The 19,068-nt window shown below is 42.5% G+C and overlaps 1 protein-coding gene across 1 annotated transcript in view; it reads left to right on the top strand.

Annotated features, from left to right (window-relative positions):
- ZNF469 (zinc finger protein 469) overlaps positions 1 to 19,068 on the top strand; it is a 623,268-nt gene that overhangs the window by 149,091 nt on the left and 455,109 nt on the right. Inside the window, exon 2 of the mRNA XM_082269917.1 lies at positions 12,240 to 12,293. The gene's annotated coding sequence lies outside the window, so the exon portion shown is untranslated. The remainder of the gene's footprint in view (positions 1 to 12,239; positions 12,294 to 19,068) is intronic.

The raw sequence follows: 19,068 nt of genomic DNA, 5'->3' as shown, positions 1-19,068 counted from the left end.
GCTAGCAAAATCATTTCTTGTATAAAAGAGGTAAAGGCTCCTGAAAGAGAGACATCACCTTTACAGTACAAATCATTTGATTTGTAAGACCTCATCTTGAGTATGCGGTTCAGTAATGGAATATCAGAAAATAGGAAAAAGTGCAGAGAAGAGCAACCAAACTGATAAGAGGCATGGAGGAGCTCAGCTATGAGGAAAGATTAGCTGAACTGAATTTATTCTCTCTTGAAAGAGGCAATTAAGAGGATATGATCACCATGTAAAAATACCTAAGTGGTCCATATAGTGAATCTGGTGTACAGTTATTCACTCACAGTTCATTACAGAGGGCAAGGGGGCATTCTTTACATCTAGAGGAAATGAGGTATAACCTCCACATACAGAAAGGCTTATTCACAGTAAGAGCTGTGAAAGCGTGGAATAGACTCCCTCAATAACTAGTTTTGATCAACTCAGTAGATTGTTTGAAAAAAGAGCTGGATGCATTCTTAAATGTAAAAAAAAAATTAGTGGATATTAACATTTTAAACGGAATAACATTTTTCCTTCCTCTTGAACAACTGTGGATGTAGAGTTCTGTATATGGCGATTTTCTATGTTCTATTTATTATTATTTCTACTGGTTGTACTAGATGGACTTTTTTTTTTTTTTTTTAAACCTAACTATGTAACCACAAATGGTACATTTCTACTGTTGTCACAATATTTTCTGAAATGACAGCATTTATACATGCAGTTGTGTAGATGTTCAGCTGAGTTTTGGCAATTTCCGTGGGATCTTTACATAACAAAGCAACCACTTCTCAGAAAGCCGGTTTTGGACAGATACAGGGATTCTCACACCAAGATCAGTAAAGAATTTTAAAATATTGACATATAACTTGTGTTCTGATGTTGAAGTCTAAAGATATTATATATCTCCCTGGCAGCATATGCTGATAAAATTCACTGAAATATCTACTTTGATGCCAGTTTTTATGATGTTTGAAACATCCTTGCATTTGGCTTTATCCTCCTCAGAAGTGCTTTTCAAAATATAATTTATATACTGGGAAAAATAAAAAGTTTGTTGTTAAAAATCACTAGCCAAACAGTTTTGAGAAGACCCCAGAGCCATGAACAGCTTGATATTTGATGTAAATAATTTGATGACCAGACAAGAAGCCAGATAAACTAAGACAGGTGGTTGTTGAGGAATGCAAATTGTACATTGTCACATGTAAAATAAACTATCCCCCCCCCCACCTGCAGTTGTGTATTTAGGTTTTGTGCTGCCCTAGGCCTGACTAAACTTGTGCTCCCCCCAATTTAAATATGACCCACCCCTTCCTGTAAATGCCACACCCCTTCATGTTTATGACCCATCCTGCCTCATCAGGGGCCATCAGTACAGCCCCATCAGTGGCAACCAGTGCAGCCTATCAGTGGCCCATTAGTGCAGCCTATCAGTGCAACATATCAGTGCCCATCAGGGCAGAATATCAGTGCAGCCCCATCAGTGAAGCTTATCAGTGCCACCTCGTGCCCATCAGTGTAGCCTATTAGTGCCCATCAGTGCAGCATATCAGTGCCCATCAGTGCAGCATATTAGTGCCCATCAGTGCAGCATATCAGCGCTGCCTTATCAGTGCAGCTTATCAGTTCCACCTCATTAGTGGCCATCAGTGCAGCCTTATCAGTGCCCATTAGTTCAGCCTTATGTCACTGGATTAGTAAGATTACTCCTTCCTTTTAAGATATTTGGACTTGTGTTTGCTGCCACTGATTGTAATCATAGGATTATTTCACTTAATTGTATAATGACTAGCAAGTCTATAGTCATTATACAAATAAGTGAAATAATCAGTGGCAGGAAACACAAGTCCAAATATCTTATAAGACTGGAGTAATCTTATCAACCGAGTGACGTATTGCGATAGCCTTAATGGTATATGATGCAACTCATGGTATATGATGCAACTCAATATGCTCGCTCAAGGACAAGGATGTTTAAACAAATGGAATTATAATAGTGACATGATGCCTGCCATACCTGGGGGCAGAGGAGGGTAGGTGGAGCAATATGCTGCAGTGTCACACTTATTAGCATTGGTGGCCATTAGGCCAGTTGTATTAAGTGTGGTCGGCGGCCTGCGGTCAGTCCGAATGTCCTCACCGGCCAGTATTATCATACCGGCAGATAGCAGTGTGATCACTTTATGGGGGTGCCAGACCTTCTGGACCCTGCTCTCCAGCCCAATTTGCCCCATAGGACTGGTGCTATACTAAAAAGTGTAGCGCAAGCTGGCGGGGACACTTTTTGTGCGAGAGTCGGGAGGAGGCTGTTTTTTTTTTTTTTTGTGCGGGGTGCAAAGTGCCGCCCTAGGCCTGGGCATTGTCGACCTAGGCCAAGATACAGCACTGCACCCCTGACAATGCCTTCATATGTTTTCCTCTCCAAAACATCCACCATCTTTGTTTAGGCATCACCCAGGATCACCATCTACTTTCTGGACTGAGATGCTGGCTTAGAGATGACACAATCATATACTGTATATATCCTGGAATCTGTGCAGTCCTTGCCTGTCTTCACATATGTCTGACACAGTCATTGCTATAGAGTTACATTGTTGCAGTCTGATCACTGCAGGAGGAGAATGAGGAAATGCTTCCTCATATTAACCTAAGCAAAGTCACTGACAGGAGGTCAAAGAAGGCTTTTTAATTATAAAAGGTGGAGCCTTTCTGAAAAAAGCTACTGCTGTCATATTTTGTGATGTGTCAGGAATTTATAATTGCAGGCTTGACAAGTTACGGACAGGTTCACTTAACATTTGCTGAAAACCAAGATAATCCTTTTAAAAAAAAATGGAAGAATGAGGTATATTATTTGATTGAATTCAGCATGATGGTTAAATAATCTGTACTTTGGCTTTGTAGAGTTGGGGTCCATTCCTACTAGTGCTTTATCTAGCCCTTCAGTCGGTGCTTGGCTACTTACACCAGAGGCTCATCACAAAGGTTTTTCCTCGTGACAGACCCGCTTTAAAGTGCTTACTTTTACCCTCTGGGCTGTCTGACTGTCTCATCTGTGGACATTAAGCTATCTGTCTTATGACCACTATGCACATTACAATTTGATATCATTAGTCAGTAGATTTTTGTTTAAAATTCTTGGTATTGTAATAGTGGATTGACATACACACCATTATAATTCATCAGGCGGTGTACTGCCCTTCTCTGACTCTGGGGTGGCCTGGACTCCTCTGTGGGGACTGAGCCGTTTCAATCTTTTCTCATGTGAGCACTAGTCCTGTATGACTTTTATTAAGATCTACAAATAATTATCAAATAATTATCATTTGTTCTTTGATATAAGTAGGCTCTCCTGAAGAAGCCATTTTAGCAAAACGCGTAGAGATCAAAACCCACCACTGAATGCCCTACTACCTGGCCCAATACCATTTTTTTTAAATGTATCATTTGTGTTAATTTATGTTACATACACTTTCGGGGTAGAGTTGCATGGGGTGTGCATGGGCTATGTGTATTGTAACTCATTTCTGGGTTTACAGTTGACATCCATTACGGATATATGATGTTTTTTACTGGTTTTAATTACCTTTTTTAAATAAACTTGTATATTTTTATACACAATTTGCTAGCATTCATCTCCTTTATTGAGGTTATATATGTGGCAACCTACAAAGTCCCTTTTTTCTTTGTTTAAATTGTGATATACATGGGATCTGGTCAATAGGCTGTGCTTTAATCTGTATCCTTCATGAGTCAGTAGAGTCCTAGTTGTAATAATTAAACATTGGCTAGATTATGTCTAGCTACCAGTGATGTTTAATCATGGATATGATCCAGGCCAGAAAAGAAAATTTCATTCATCAGAGATGGGGACTGAAACTGTAGAAGCAAAAATGAAATGCTACCTATTAAATTTGAGGGAAACTGACCTTCAGAGGCAAAGAGTCTTGCAAGCCAAAATCCTCCAGGCCGTAAGCTATTTCATTATATCATTGTCTAAAGATGAATGGGAAAAAAAATAACAGGAAAGGATCTGGGAGTCACAGAGGCAGCTACTAAAGGAACACTACAATTGTAATGCTATCCTTCATAATCTTTTTTGTAAACTCTCCATTTATTTTACTGTAAGATTTTTTTTATATACAAAGGTCCTCCTGTCTTTCCTCATGGTATGTGTTTTATAACTCGCTACCACTGCCTTGTAAATCAAAAGTCGTACGATGTATCGCTTTAATAGCTGGTTATAGAAGGTTTTAGGACAAATCTTGTCATACTCTTGAAGGGAGAAAGGGATCAGAGAGGGAAAAAATTGTTTTTATTAAGCCCAACCCCTGCCAAAAATGTACTTTTTTCAGATTTGGAAATAGTAAAACCCCATGTCACCTACAGTATACTCTATCTACATCCCTATTTAATAGCATTCTTCAATTTCTTGTCTATGTGATGAGTGTCAGATGGCACAGGAAGTGAGGGAAAACTCATCAACGGGGGCACAGACAGAAATACAGGGTTCTATGTGGAGGGAATTTTGTAGAAGCTTCAGAGATGTTTTTATTGCCATCTATGTCTCTCTTTAGGGAATTACCACTGAAAGCGGAACTAAAGGATAAAAAACAGGCAGCTCTTTATTGCAGAAGACACAATATCTCTTCTGCAATAAAATACACATACCTGTCTGTTTACGGGTACGAACATACAGTGCCAGACTGCCAAGATAAATGACTACTGCACATGCGTGGAAGTGACATCAGTCTGCATTAGATGGCCAAAGACTGGCACTTGGAAAATGACAGAGAGAAGATGCCCGAGCTGTCAAGGGACCTCATGAGTTTTGGATCGTTGAAGAATAGGTGAGCATTCCTGACCTTAGTTCCACTTTCAATCTAGACCAGTCCAAAGAATTAAGTTTGAAAGTAAAGTAAAGCTAAACCTTCCCAAGGGACATTAGGGCCACATTTAAAACAGAGGTTCTAAACCTTACCTAATCCATGTGGCAGGGGCTGAGCTATAATAACAGAAAAGCAACTCAAAGTGTGTGTATATATATATATATATATATATATATATATATATATATATATATTGATATACACTGAACAAAATTATGAGAAGGCAACACTTTAGTTTTTGCCCCCATTTGTCATGAGCTGAACTCAAAGACCTAAGACTTTTTCTATGTACACAAAAGGCCTATTTCTCTCAAATATTGTTCACAAATCTGTCTAAATCGGTGTTAGTGAGCACTTCGCCTTTGCCGAGATAATCCATCCACCTAAGAGGTGTGGCATATCAAGATGCTGATTAGACAGCGTTATTATTGAACAGGTGTGCCTTAGGCTGGCCACAATAAAAAGCCATTCTAAAATGTGCAGTTTTATCACACAGCACAATACCACAGATGTTGCAAGTTTTGAGGGAGCGTGCAATTGGCATTGTAACGGATCACCTGGCACCCCGACTGGGTACTTCCGTTAACGGATGCTCCTAGTGCTTCCCGAGGGCTCCAAGCACTCCACCAGACACCATAGCCACCGCAGACCCCACAAACCGCCAGTTTTGTTGGGGTCTCGCCGTCTCCTACCCACCCTGGACCTACGACAATGCTCCAGGTTCTAGTGGGTGAACCTCTCTTTCCCCAGAGAGTGAAGCAGGAACAGGAACAAGCTCTTACAAGAGCTTAGTGATTATCCAAGGGAGTATGAAGAGCATAGCAATCCCTTGTAGCAGATTCCCCCAATAAGAGACAGGACTCTAGATTGAGGGTGAAGTAGAACTCTAGGTTTAATGGTACAGCTGCTCTTTTATACAGTTTTCCCCCACAAGGTTACCACTCAGGTGGACCTTGTGGGGAACAGGACATGAAATTCACAATCCAATAAAAACAGAGTTTTACACTCAGTAACTCCCATAGTGTACACAATCCCTCCCCACTGCCTGATTACATTATCATATGCAGATGAAATTGTATACAGAAATAGAATTAACCTGAACTAATTATCTAGCTGTCTGGACAGAATACACTTCCCACCTCATTACACAAACAATAGGGAGAGCCTGTCTGACATTGAAGTACAATACACATTAGAATAAGTGTAAATACAGACCCCCATTTGAAGCAATCCAAACCATTAAGTATCTGTCTTTCACTCCCAGTGATGGTGAGTACCGTCACAGATATGCTGACTGCAGAAATGTCCACCAGAGCTGTTGCCCGTGAATTGAATGTTCATTTCTCTATCATAATCCGTCTCTAAAGGCGTTTCCGAGAATTTGGCAGTACATCCAACCGCCCTCACAACCGCAGACCACGTGTAACCACATCAGCCCAGGACCTCCACATCCAGCATCTTCACCTCCAAGATCGTCTGAGACCAGCCACCCGGACAGCTGCTGCAACAATCGTTTTCTGCACAAACTGTCAGAAACCATCTCAGGGAAGCCCATCTGCATGCTCATTGTCCTGTGGCAAATGCTCACATTCGATGGTGTCTAGCACTTTGGAGAGGTGTTCTCTTCACGGGCTAATCCTGGTTTTCGCTGTACAGGGCAGATGGCAGACAGCGTGTATGGTGTCTTGTGGGTGAGCGGTCTTCTGATGTCAACGTTGTAGATCGAGTGGCCCATGGTGGCGGTGGGGTTAGGGTATGGGCAGGCGTATGTTATGGACAACAAACACAGGTGCATTTTTTCGATGGCATTTTGAATGCACAGAGATACTGTAACAAGATCCTGAGGCACATTGTTGTGCCATTCATCCATGACCATCACCTCATTTTGCAGCATGATAATGCACGGCCCCATGTTGCAAGGATCTGTACACAATTCCTGGAAGCTGAAAACATCCCAGTTCTTGCTTGGCCAGCATATACACCGGACATGTCACCCATTGAGCATGTTTGGGATGCTTTTTATTAGCGTATACGAAAGCGTATATATCTAGCAACTTCGTACAGCCATTGAAGAGAAGTGGACCAACATTCCACAGGCCACAATCAACAACCTGATCAACTCTATGCGAAGGAGATGTGTTGCACTGCGTGAGGCAAATGGTGGTCACACCATATACTGACTGGCTTTCGGACCCCCCCCAATACAGTAAAATTGCACATTTTAACCAAAGAATTTCTGCACAAACTGTCAGAAACCATCTCAGGGAAGCTTATCTGCATGCTCATCGTCCTCATCGGGGTCTCGTCCTGACCTATAGTTCATCGTCGTAACCGACTTGAGTGGGCAAATGCTCACATTTGATGGCGTCTGGCACTTTGGAGAGGTGTTCTCGTCACGGATGAATTCCAGCTTTCACTGCAGATGGCAGACAGCGTGTATGGAGTCGTGTGGGTGAGCGGTCTGCTGGTGTCAATGTGTGGATCGAGTGGACCATGGCGGCAGTGCGGTTATGGTATGGGCAGGCGTATGTTATGGACAATGAACACAGGTGATTTTTATTGATGGCATTTTGAATGCACAGAGATACCGTGACGAGATCCTGAGGCCGATTGTTGTGCCATTCATCCACGACCATCACCTCATGTTGCAGCATGATAATGCACGACTCCATGTTGCAAGGATCTGTACACAATTCCTGGAAGCTGAAAACATCCCAACATCTTGCATGGCCAGCCCTTTGAGCATGTTTGGCATGCTCTGGATCGGCGTATATGAAAGCGTGTTCCAGGTCCTGCCAATATCCAGCATTGAAGAGGAGTGGACCAACATTTCACAGGCCATAATCAACAATCTGATCAACTCTATGCGAAGGAGATGTGTTGCACTGCGTGAGACAAATGGTGACTGGTTTTCGGACCCCCTCCCCCCAATACAGTAAAACTGTACATTTTAGAGTGGCATTTATTGTGGCTAGCCTAAGGCACACCTGTGCAATAATCACGCTGTTTAATCAGCATCTTGATATACTACACCTGTGAGGTGGGTGGATTATCTCGGCAAAGGAGAAGTGCTCACTAACACAGATTTAGACAGATTTGTAAACAATATTTGAGAAATAGGCCTTTTGTGTACATAGAAAAAGGCTTAGATCTTTGAGTTTAGCTCATGAAAAATAGGGGCAAAAACAAAAGTGTTGCGTTTATATTTTGTTCAGTATATATATATATATATATATAATTTGGAAAAACTAAGACTGCAGAAAAAAATTGGAACTAGTGTTTATATGTTGGAAGCTTACATAAAACTTTTACAGAGCAAGACATGCACTAACAGTAACCCCAACGTCTATCCAACACCATGAAAGACTCACATTCACAGAAGACTTCTAATAACAAAAGGGAACGGTAACTTTATCACCTCTTGGCTCCAGCATGAAATAGTTCAAGAACAGGCTGTGCCCATAAAACGTATGTTCATTACTAAGTAGTCATTATTATTAGCTGGACTGCTTGTCTGGAAGCCGCATCCTGCTGATCGCCGATGGTTACTGGCCAGCAGTGTGAGCTCTTTTCTGTGGATATGTGCAAATATAATGCAAATTACATTGCATTCCTTAGCATTAGAAGTGCTGAGCTCCCCACCAAGTGCAGAGTGAACATTATAATCTACATAGTTTATAAATAGTATACTTGGGGATACATTCTAAGAGAATCTAACTCAGAATTAGTGTTAATCAGCCTTGAAATGCAAATATTGCTAGTTTGAGGAACATTGAAATTATTACTGTGACCTTTAGTAGATGCCGATACGCTATATAACCAGATGATGGTGGACAAATACACCTGTATCTAAGCTTGGTGGACATCCTATTACAAAACCATGGCCATAAATATGACATTACCCCCTATTGTGGCTATTACAGCATACCTGCCAACTGTCCCGGGTTCACCGAGACCATCCTGAGATTTGATTTAAATCCTGGCGTCCTGGCGAATCAATGCCAAATCACGGATACCAAAACAAGTTCTGGCATTGAGCTCCAGTAACTGGTCTGACAGGGGCACGCTAGTGTGGGCACCGGGGACACCCCACACTGCTATCTGCACCTCTATGGTAGCCGGCATCTTAGCACATACAGTATCTCACAAAAGTAAATACACCCCTCACACTTTTGTAAATATTTTATTATATCTTTTTTTATGTGACAACAATGAAGAAATGACACTTTGCTACAATGTAAAGTAGTGAGTGTATAGCTTGTATAACTGTCAATTTGCTGTCCCCTAAAAATAACTCAACACAGCCATTAATGTCTAAGCTGCTGGCAACAAAAGTAAGTACACCCCTAAGTGCAAATGTCCAAAATGGGCCCAAAGTGTCAATATTTTGTGTGGCCGCCATTATTATCCAGCACTGCCTTAACCCTTTTGGGCCTGGAGTTTACCAGAGCTTCAAAGGTTGCAACAGGAGTCCTCTTCTACTCTTCCATGATAACATCCCAGAGCTGGTGGATGCTAGAGACCTTGTGCTCCTCCACCTTCCATTTGAGGATACCCCACAGATGCTCAATAGTGTTTAGGTCTGGAGACATGCTTGGCCAGTCCATCACCTGTCCCCCTAGCTTCTTTAGCAAGGAAGTGGTCATCTTGGAGGTGTGTTTGGGGTCCTTATCATGTTGGAATACTGTCCTGCAGCCCAGTCTCCGAAGGGAGGGGTTCATGCTCTGCTTCAGTATGTCACAGTACATGTTGCCATTCATGGTTTCCTCAATAAACTGTAGCTCCCCAGTGGGGGCAGCACTTATGCTTGACTGTAGGCAAGAGAAACTTGTCTTTGTACTCCTCACCTGGTTGCCGCCACACACGCTTGACACCATCTGAACCAAATATGTTTATCTTGGTCTCATCACACCACAGGACATGGTTCCAGTAATCCATGTCCTTAGTCTGCTTGTCTTCAGCAAACTCTTTGCGGGCTTTCTTGTGCATCACCTTTAGGCTCCATGTACACGGGACGTTGTAAATGGCCGTTTAGGAGCAGTTGGGAGTTTTTTTCAGAAGCCCCTGAACCCATCTACATTTTATCTTATCTGTCCATGTACACAGGGTCGTTTACAGTCATTTGCAGGCAGTTGAGTTCAGGGACGTTTTTTGGAATGCAATTATTTGCGTTCGAACGTGTGTTTCCCGGCGTTTCAAACGCAGAAACCGCGGCCGAACGTGACCAAACGTATGTTCAGCCACGTTATAAGTTTTTTTTCTTCCATTCAAAATCAATGGTTTCCTATGGGAGCCTATTGATTTGAATGGAAGTCGCACCGCAAGTCGGATCAGGAAGATCCGACTTGCGGTGCGACTTGCACTGTGAGAATCTTGAGGGGGAACTCCATGCCAAAAATGGGAAAAAAACTGCGTGGGGGTCCCCCCCAGGTTCCAAACCAGGCCCTTCGGGTCTGGTATGGAATTTGAGGGTACCCCCACACCGAAAAAACGGTGTGGGGTCCCCCCCAAAATCCATACCAGACCCTTGTCCGAGCATGCAGCCCGGTAGGGCAGGAAGGGGGAGGGGACGAGCGAGCGGCCCCACCCCCCCCTGGACCATACCAGGCCACATGCCCTCAACATGGGGGGTCGTTGGTGCTTTGAGGCAGGGGGAGCTCTGCACCCCCCACCTCAAAGCACCTTGCCCCCATGTTGATGGGGACAAGGGCCTCATCGTCACAACCCTGGCCGGTGGTTGTGGGGGTCTGCGGGCAGGGGGCTCATCAGAATCTGGAAGCCCCCTTTAACAAGGGGGCCCCCCAGATCCCGGACCCCCTTCCTATGTGAATGGGTATGGGGTACACTGTACCCCTACCCATTCACCCCATAAAAGGCAGTGTATGTAAATAACGACAGGAAACATTTTGGAAAGTTTATTAAAGATCTTCATCTGTTCTTCTCTGCTCTTCTTCCTCTCCTAGTCTTCTGGTCTTCTGCTCTTTTGCTGTCCGCTCTTCTGCTCTTTTGCTGTCCGCTCTTCTGCTCTTTTGCTGTCCGCTCTTCTGCTCTTTTGCCCTCGGCTCTTCTCTTCTTCCTCCGGTCCTCCTCCGACGATGTCTCCGGTGATTATGTCGGTCTCCGGTCTCTGCAGCTTGTTATATAGCCATTGTGGGCGTGGCCCCCAATGATGTCATCGGGAGGCCCCGCCCCCTCATGTCACAGATGACGTCATCTGTGTTTTAATTCACCTCAAAGGTGTTCAGTAGGTTTGAGGTTAGGGATATGTGTAGAACACTCAAGTTTTTCTACACCAAACTGGTCAAACTATGTCTTTATGGAGCTGGCTTTGTACACAGCAGCACAGTTGTGTTGGAAAAAGAAAGGTCTTTCCAAAACTGTTACCACAAGGATCAAAGAGGTCTACAATGTCTTTGTATGATGTAGTATTAACAGTTTTCTTCACTGGAAACACCTGAACTCAAACATTTTGAGAGGGAGGTCCACATACTTTTGGTCATAGGCCTATCAGTCACATGTTCCCAAACCTTTGGTCATACAGTGGACTATAAATAGTACTCTGAGTGAATTAAGTGTCTCAGTGACTAGGAGGGAAAGAATGACCTGCACAGGGCCCAGGATATGTTATTTTACTGTAATTTACTGTATAGCTAAAGCAAACACTCAATGCATACTTGCATAATATAGAAGTATTACAGACAACTATTTCACCTTGTGTGTACCCTGGTTAGGTTTCTAGTAGATCAGATTAAGTTGCCACAATGGAAAATCGTTTTCTTGCAGGCCTTAATCTTGATGCACAAAATGTACAACCATTTGCCCCTTGCATAATGAGTCCACATTAGATACAAATACCTTTTATTCATTAAATTAAGAACTCATTCCTTGTGTCCATTTTTCTCTGGTCCTTGTGCACAGCAAGTCCCAGCATGTTCCTCTAGTCACAACTGGCATGGTGTGTAGATTACCATCCTAAGCCAGACTGGCCCTGATCCCTGTATTACTGCACAATATAAAGCTTGCAGTCTGATAATTGGGGTCAGTCTCCCCTCACATGTGCTGGATTAGACAGCAAGGCTAAAAGTTCACTTATATTTACTTCCCCATCCTTGGGGAAAACTGCCTTTGAAGACTGATCTCTGTGCATCATTTTTACGAGGAGTTTATTTCATGTTCAACTGCCAGGAGAGCTGAGTGATCTGGAGGAACAGCTCCTTGTCTCTAATCTCCACTTCTTTTTTTAGCTGTGATAAGCCTCACTAGAGGCGAGAAGAAGCTCTGCTTCGGTTTTATCATTTCTCACCCCACTTTAATTTGTTTTTCTGTTTCTTGTAGACCTCATCTTTGGACAACAGACGCCTCCTGCAGACGCAGACTCTTCATCATCAGGTAGGAGGACAGCACCTACTTCATTCATTACTAGGACAGAAAAACTTTTCTGTGTGCTCATTGGTCAATGGCAATAAACACAAACAGAATTATAATCATCATTGGCCCTTATGTATATACATATATGATAGTGAAGTGCTAGATTGTCCATTGCAGCAGTTGGAGGTCTTCTATCATTTTATCTGTGTCGAGATCTGAACTGTTTCTCTTCATATACAAGTCAAAGGAAAAGGCACCAGCAGCTTAAAGCAAGTTGATGCAGCTTAGAAGGAGGTCAAATGCAGGTCAGAAACAGGTCAACTGCAGGCCCATGCATCTGTCAATAAACTTCAAATGATGACATAAGCAACTCCAATTGACTTAAAATGCAAGCAGAAGCAAACTGCATTTGACTATCAACACAAGCCCAAAGTCCTTCAACACAGACCTTTAGGGCCCGTTCACACTAGAATGCCCGCACCGCATTTCAATTGTACTTCTCTTTAGATCTGCAGTGAAGTTAACGACACCCCAAACGCAGGTTGCAAACACATTTGCTCACATCAGATCGCAATAGTACCATACAAAAGCAGTTGCAGTGCGTTTCCAAAAGTAGTGCATGCACTACTTTTGGTGCCGTGCGATTTCAGCCCATTTAAAAGGATTGGCACTGAAATCACTCTGCACAGAACTGCATGTGAACTGCACAGTGTTCCTGTGATTCACATGCAATTCCTATGCAATTCTTGTGAATTAGCTGTTACAGAGCAGGTAACAAAATTTCTGTTTGGTTGCTGTGGGCAACACACTTTTTCTTTCAAGACAATGGGAATCCAGCCTGTCTCTTTCACTTTAATATAGTATTAATGAGGTAATAAATACAAAAACAAAATTGTAAATTACCAATCCTTAGATATAGTGGCTGCAGTTGTTTTCTTTTTTGAGGCTTTTTTCCTTTTTTCACCTGGTGATCTTGCCAGAAACACACTTCCTGTCTTAGGGTGTCTCCACTCCGGCTGGAGGAGCACCAGAGACATCTTTGGACGGCAGCATTCACAGTCTGGGGGTAGGAGAGTGTTAAACTAGCAGATTTAGATGGACTTTACTAACAAATTAAAGTGGAACTCCAGCTAACACTTTTTAACCACTTGCCAACTGCCGCACGACTATTTACGTCGGCAGTCAGCCCCTCACAGGCAAAGTGACGTAGATCTATGTCGCTAGCCTGTGAGGGTCTAGGGAGCGAGCGCGCGCCCCCGGAGGTGCGCTCCCGCGTGGTCACGGACCCCCCCGCGCGTGTGACCGGCGGACCCGATGTCCGCCGGTCACTCTGTGATCATCACTGCAGAGGGAGAAAGTCAGGCGGCTAGTGTAAACAAGCTGCCTGTCATTCTCCCCTGTGTAGAAACAGTGATCACACGGTTCTACTATGTAGGACCGTTGATCACTGTTTCTACAGCTCAAGCCACAGCCAATCACAGCTAGAATCACGCCCCTAGGAACACACACAGCCCCTCCCTCTCAAATAAAGTTAACCCCTTCACTACCAGTGTCATTTTGCAGTAACAGTGCATATGTATAGCACTGATTACTGCAGTAATGTCACTGGTGACCCCAAAAGTGTCAAAAATGTCAGTCAAGGGTCCGATCTGTCCGGCGCAATGTCGCAGTACTGCAAAAAAAAATCGCAGATCGCCGCCATTACGCGTTAAAAAAAAACAACAAAAATTACAAAAATCTTTCCCTTTGTCAGTAAACGCGATAACATTTGCGCAAACCAATCAAAATACGCTTTTTGCGATTTTTTTTTTAACCAAACCTATGTAGAATAAAACAAGTTGGCCGAAAATGTTAAAAAATTTTGATTTTTACATTGTTTTTTGGGGAATTTCATATAAAAAAATGTGAAAAATATTGCTATTTTTGCAAAATTGACGCTCTTTTTTTGTTCATAGCGCATGATCAAAAAATCAAAAAAATCGCACAGGTGATCAAATACCACCAAAAGAAAGCTCTGTTTGTGGGAAAAAAAGGATGTCAAATTTGTTTAGGTACAGTGTCGCGCGACCGCGCAATTGTCTGTTAAAGTCACGCAGTGCCGAATCGCAAAATACCCCCTGGTCAGGAAGGGGGTAAAATCTTCCGGGGCTTAAGTGGTTAAGTAGTTACCGCAGGAGTTTATTTTTTCTTTTGGGATACAGGTTTTACATAAATGAATAAAAGCTGACCATTGTAAACACCCCTGTTGGTGGTAAATGGTTTTTCTCAAAGCTCTAACCCTCCTTTCATGTTGCAGGAGTTGATAGGTTGCTAAAAGCAGCATAGACCGTTATTCTTTCAGGGATGTTGATATTTGAGGTTATTCCTTGCTCTACTCAATAGCTTTCTGGGAAACAATGTCAGTAGATAGATCTACAGGAGGTTTGGTGAACCCCACATACAAACTGCTGATCTAGGCAAGTTCCACTCAAACTGGAATCTCAGCTTATTGACATGGGTGGTCTCAGAGTGGATTAGACCCTGGCCAGCTATTTCTTGGAAAATGATATCACGGTATTTCCCCTCCACCCCTCCGGTATTGTCTCTGGACCCAGATTCCGTGGCATGGCAAAGCAGCCAGTGGATGTTTTTCTTCTTTTCCGTGGGACATGACGGAATTCTCCTTTCTGGGAACTAGAGCTGCAGCTACATAATAATAATAATAATACAGCTTTTCTCGTATGTGGGACGGCCAAAAAGCTCTTTGAAGCTGAGGGACTGATTGGCCTAATGATGATTTCCAAGTTAACTGTTACTTATTTTCTACTGGAAAAAAAGAAGTTTAGAGAGCAGACACAAACGACATAAACTGTGTTAGTCTAACAATGAACAGACATGAGGAAGTGCATTTCCTGCTGAAAGGCTTGATATTTCAGCGATTTTGTGGATCTCAAAGATATCTAATCTGTTGAGTCAAGGAAAAAATTGAGGCGCCTCCTGGCAGTTCTGCATATGCCATTTTCTCACCAACAATCATTCTTGGTTAGAGCTCTGCACTAGTATGGCCAACCTAGTATAGCCACATTCAGAAAGAAGTATTTTGTGAATAGCACCAGTGTAAAATATGACAGTATATACGCAGAGTTGTATAAAGTACTCAAAACCCATACTTGAGTAAAAGTACAAGTGCTCGATCAAAAAGTGACTTGAGTAGAAGTGGAAGTGCTCGATCAAAAAGTGACTTGAGTAGAAGTACTAAAGTATTCAACATTTTTTGTACTTAAGTATTGCAAGTAGTTTTTTTAAAAAATTTGCTACTCAAGTACTGAAAGTAAAAGTACAAGTACTGTGTTATGTAGTTATTAAAGAAAGTCAAAAGTGTGAACATCATATTGTTTTTATTATTTCAAATGCAGCTTTTATTTATACATACAGTAGCATTTATTTTCGTATGCGCTGATAATACAGTTTTGAGCTTCATGAAACCTGCCATCTACTGTTCTGGCAGTGGTAATTTTTATAATTGTAACGAGTAACTATGCAGCACAAAAAAAAAAATATCAGAGTAGAAGTATTGAAATCCTCGAAAAAATGTAGTGAAGTAAAAGTGGAAGTAGGAGAGAAAAATTCTACTCTAGGAAAGTACAGATACCGCCTTTCGGTACTTAAGTACAGTAGTGAAGTAGTTCTACTTAGTTACTATACATCTCTGTATATATGAGTGGCGGCTTTAGTCCTTGAGGATGGAAAGTGTCACAAAAGGTATTTTTGTACCTGTTCATACTTAGATATAGATAACCTAATGCATCTTGGTTAGCCTTCTAAATGATCAGATTACTCTGGCAATGACCATCATTGATAGTCAAAGCGAAAATGGCATATTAAGAGATGGGCATATTTTAATGTTTGGAGACTGGTTGGTTATTGACTTCAGCTTGTATTTTGACTGTGTTTGTTTACTGCCCATCCTAACCTTTGCCCTTTCCCTATTTCTGAAACTGCCTGTCATCTTTGTACCATGCTCTGTTTCCATCTTTGTTAATTTGCTATCAGTGTACCTGAGGGATGCAACCTGGTACAGCCACCAGGAAAGTCCATCTCTCCTTTTGTGATGTTCTGGTGAAAATTTGATGGCCATAGATGAGCTGACAAACAGGCTCCTTCAGCAACACAAGTGAGTTATATGGAGGAACCCCTCCCTCCTCTACCGAGACATTGTATTCTGATAGCAAAACTTTCCACTGTCAGAATACGCTGCAGCCACCAATTGACAAAAGATTTCCAACTTGTCCTCTCAACGAAAGTCGATCAAGCTATTAACACCCGCTGAATGGGGATAGCTATGCACTGAACAAAATTTCACTGCTGAACTGCACACATTTGGATCCATCTATAGGTGTGTCTCAGGTGCAGTCCTGCTGGAAAATGAAATCAGCATTTCCATAAAGCTGGTCAGCAGAGGGAAGCATGAACTGCTCTAGAATTTCCTGGTAGAGCTGCGTGGACTTTGGACTAGATAAAACACAGTGGACCAACACCAGCAGAGGACATGGCTCCACAAATCATCACTGACTGTGGAAAACTCCCACTGGACTTCATGCAACTTGGATTCTGTGCCTCTACACTCTTCCTCCAGACTCTGGGACCTTGATTTTCAAATGAAATGCAACATTTTCCACAGTCCATGATGATTTAGGGAGCCATGTCTTCTGGTGTTGGTCCACTGTGTTTTATCAAGTCCAAAATCAGCGCAGATTTCTACCAGGAAATTCTAGAGCACTTCATGCTTCCCTCTGCTGACCAGCTTTATGGAGATGCTGATTTCATTTTCCAGCAGAACTTGGCACCTGCCCACACTGCTAAAAGTACCTATACCTGGTTTAATGATCATGATATCACTGTGCTTGATTGGCCAGCAAACTCACCTGAGCTAAACCCCACAGAGAATCTGTGTGGTATTGTCAAAAGGAAGATGAGAGACACCAGACCCAACAATTCAGATGAGCTGAAGGCTGCTATTAAAGTAACCTGGGCTTCAATATCACCTCACCAGTGCTACAGACTGATCGCCACATTGATGCAGTAATTCCTGCAAAAGGAGCCCCAGCCAAGTATTGAGTGCATACTATACTGTACATGGACATACTTTTCAGTAAGCCAAAATTTCTGTAATAAAAAAGTCCTTTTTTTTTATTGGTCTTATGTAATATTCTAATTTTCTGAGAAACTGAATTTTGGGTTTTCACTAGCGGCAAGCCATAATCATCAAAATTAAAAGAAAGAAATGCTTGAATTATACCACTCTATTATATTAGTAATTATTAAATTATTACTATATTAAATAAAGGAGTTTAACTTTTTGAATCGAGTTACTGAAATAAATTAACTTTTTGATGATATTCTAATTTCATGAGATGCACCTGTATAGCCAGCTCTAGGCTTTTAAGGCTTACACCCTCTTAAAACATGCAGATAGAACAGACGGTCCACTACCAGTTTGTGACCTTTTGCATATTATCTGCAGTGTAAAGCACAATATACTGGACATTTCTGACTGGAAATGCTATCTTTTTCACATCTTAGGAACCAGGGGCTGGAGAATGTTATAATTTGGCTATGCAGCGTGGTGATGGTGTGTGAATCACCCGGCTAGCTGGACAGAATTACAAATATTTGGCAGGTTAAACCGCTCACATATGTAATGCATTTTTGTCTGGATTTATGCTTAAATGTCAATAAGAATAAAAGTGATAGATGTGACAAATACTTGTAATAATGAAAAGTTTAAATTCTCATGTAAGCTGACAGCCTTTGACTTTTAACCATGTACCCTTACATGGTGAAGAGGCTAAACCTTTTATAAAGCTCTTCTAGGATAAAAATAAGATGTGTAATATTGATTATGGTTCACTAAGATAAAAAAAAAAGCAGCAGACATTGATGTTGACATCAGTAATGTGCAGGAGATAGATGGAGCTCAGCATGGCATACTGGCCTTACCTTCCCTCTCTAGAGTGTGCCATAAAGCAGAACTCCAAGATTTCCAGGAAGAGCTAAGCAATTGATAGATTGTCCCATGACCTATGTCTTTATACAAGTGAAGTGTACTTTTTATTCTCTTTTCCTAAATGGTATAATATCCAAATAACGTAATAATGACTCATTAACATTTAGTAAGAAAAACCTTGGTAAAATTAAAAACTTACCAACATTCCTTTCCTGACAGACTCCATGACAGCATATGTATGGGTTAACCCCGCCACCACTCTTCCCCTATAGGACCCCTCTCACATAAATCTTTGCTCTGAGTCAGAGGCCGTGTTCCTTTTTTGTCCTCCTCCGAAACATGTTGTCATAGCAACCACCACCATCTGCCGGAGTTGTTCTGTCCCCATAGCCATCGGTTTATGCCTGGATCCAGGGGCGTAACTACAGGGGTTGCAGGGGTTGCAATCGCAACCGGGCCCCATGCTCCAGAGGGGCTGTGCGGCTCCTTTGTACACCTGGATAGGAGGGGCGGCCAGGGGTCCGGGGGGCCCTTCATGGTTTCTTGCATCGGGGCCCTAAAGGTTCTAGTTACGCCTCTGCCTGGATCCTTGTGCGCATGTGCGGGATTCACGGCGGGGACAGCGGAGTTGGGCGCAGGCGCACCAGGCAGAGACGCTGGAGTTGCAAAGGACTGCTCGTCCTTAGGGGACCTTCACTTTCCAGGGGACACTGAGTGGGTACAGTGCGGGATCTGAAGAGGCCATACAGCGGAGAGGAACCTACATATGCCCAGTACTTGCTGTACCATGTGGGTGCATTTCATATTGAT

Source organism: Pelophylax lessonae (genome assembly GCF_965119305.1).
Source record: "Pelophylax lessonae genome assembly, chromosome: 10".
NCBI classification, from domain to species: domain Eukaryota; kingdom Metazoa; phylum Chordata; class Amphibia; order Anura; family Ranidae; genus Pelophylax; species Pelophylax lessonae.
This window is presented reverse-complemented; position numbering and strand designations above follow the sequence as displayed.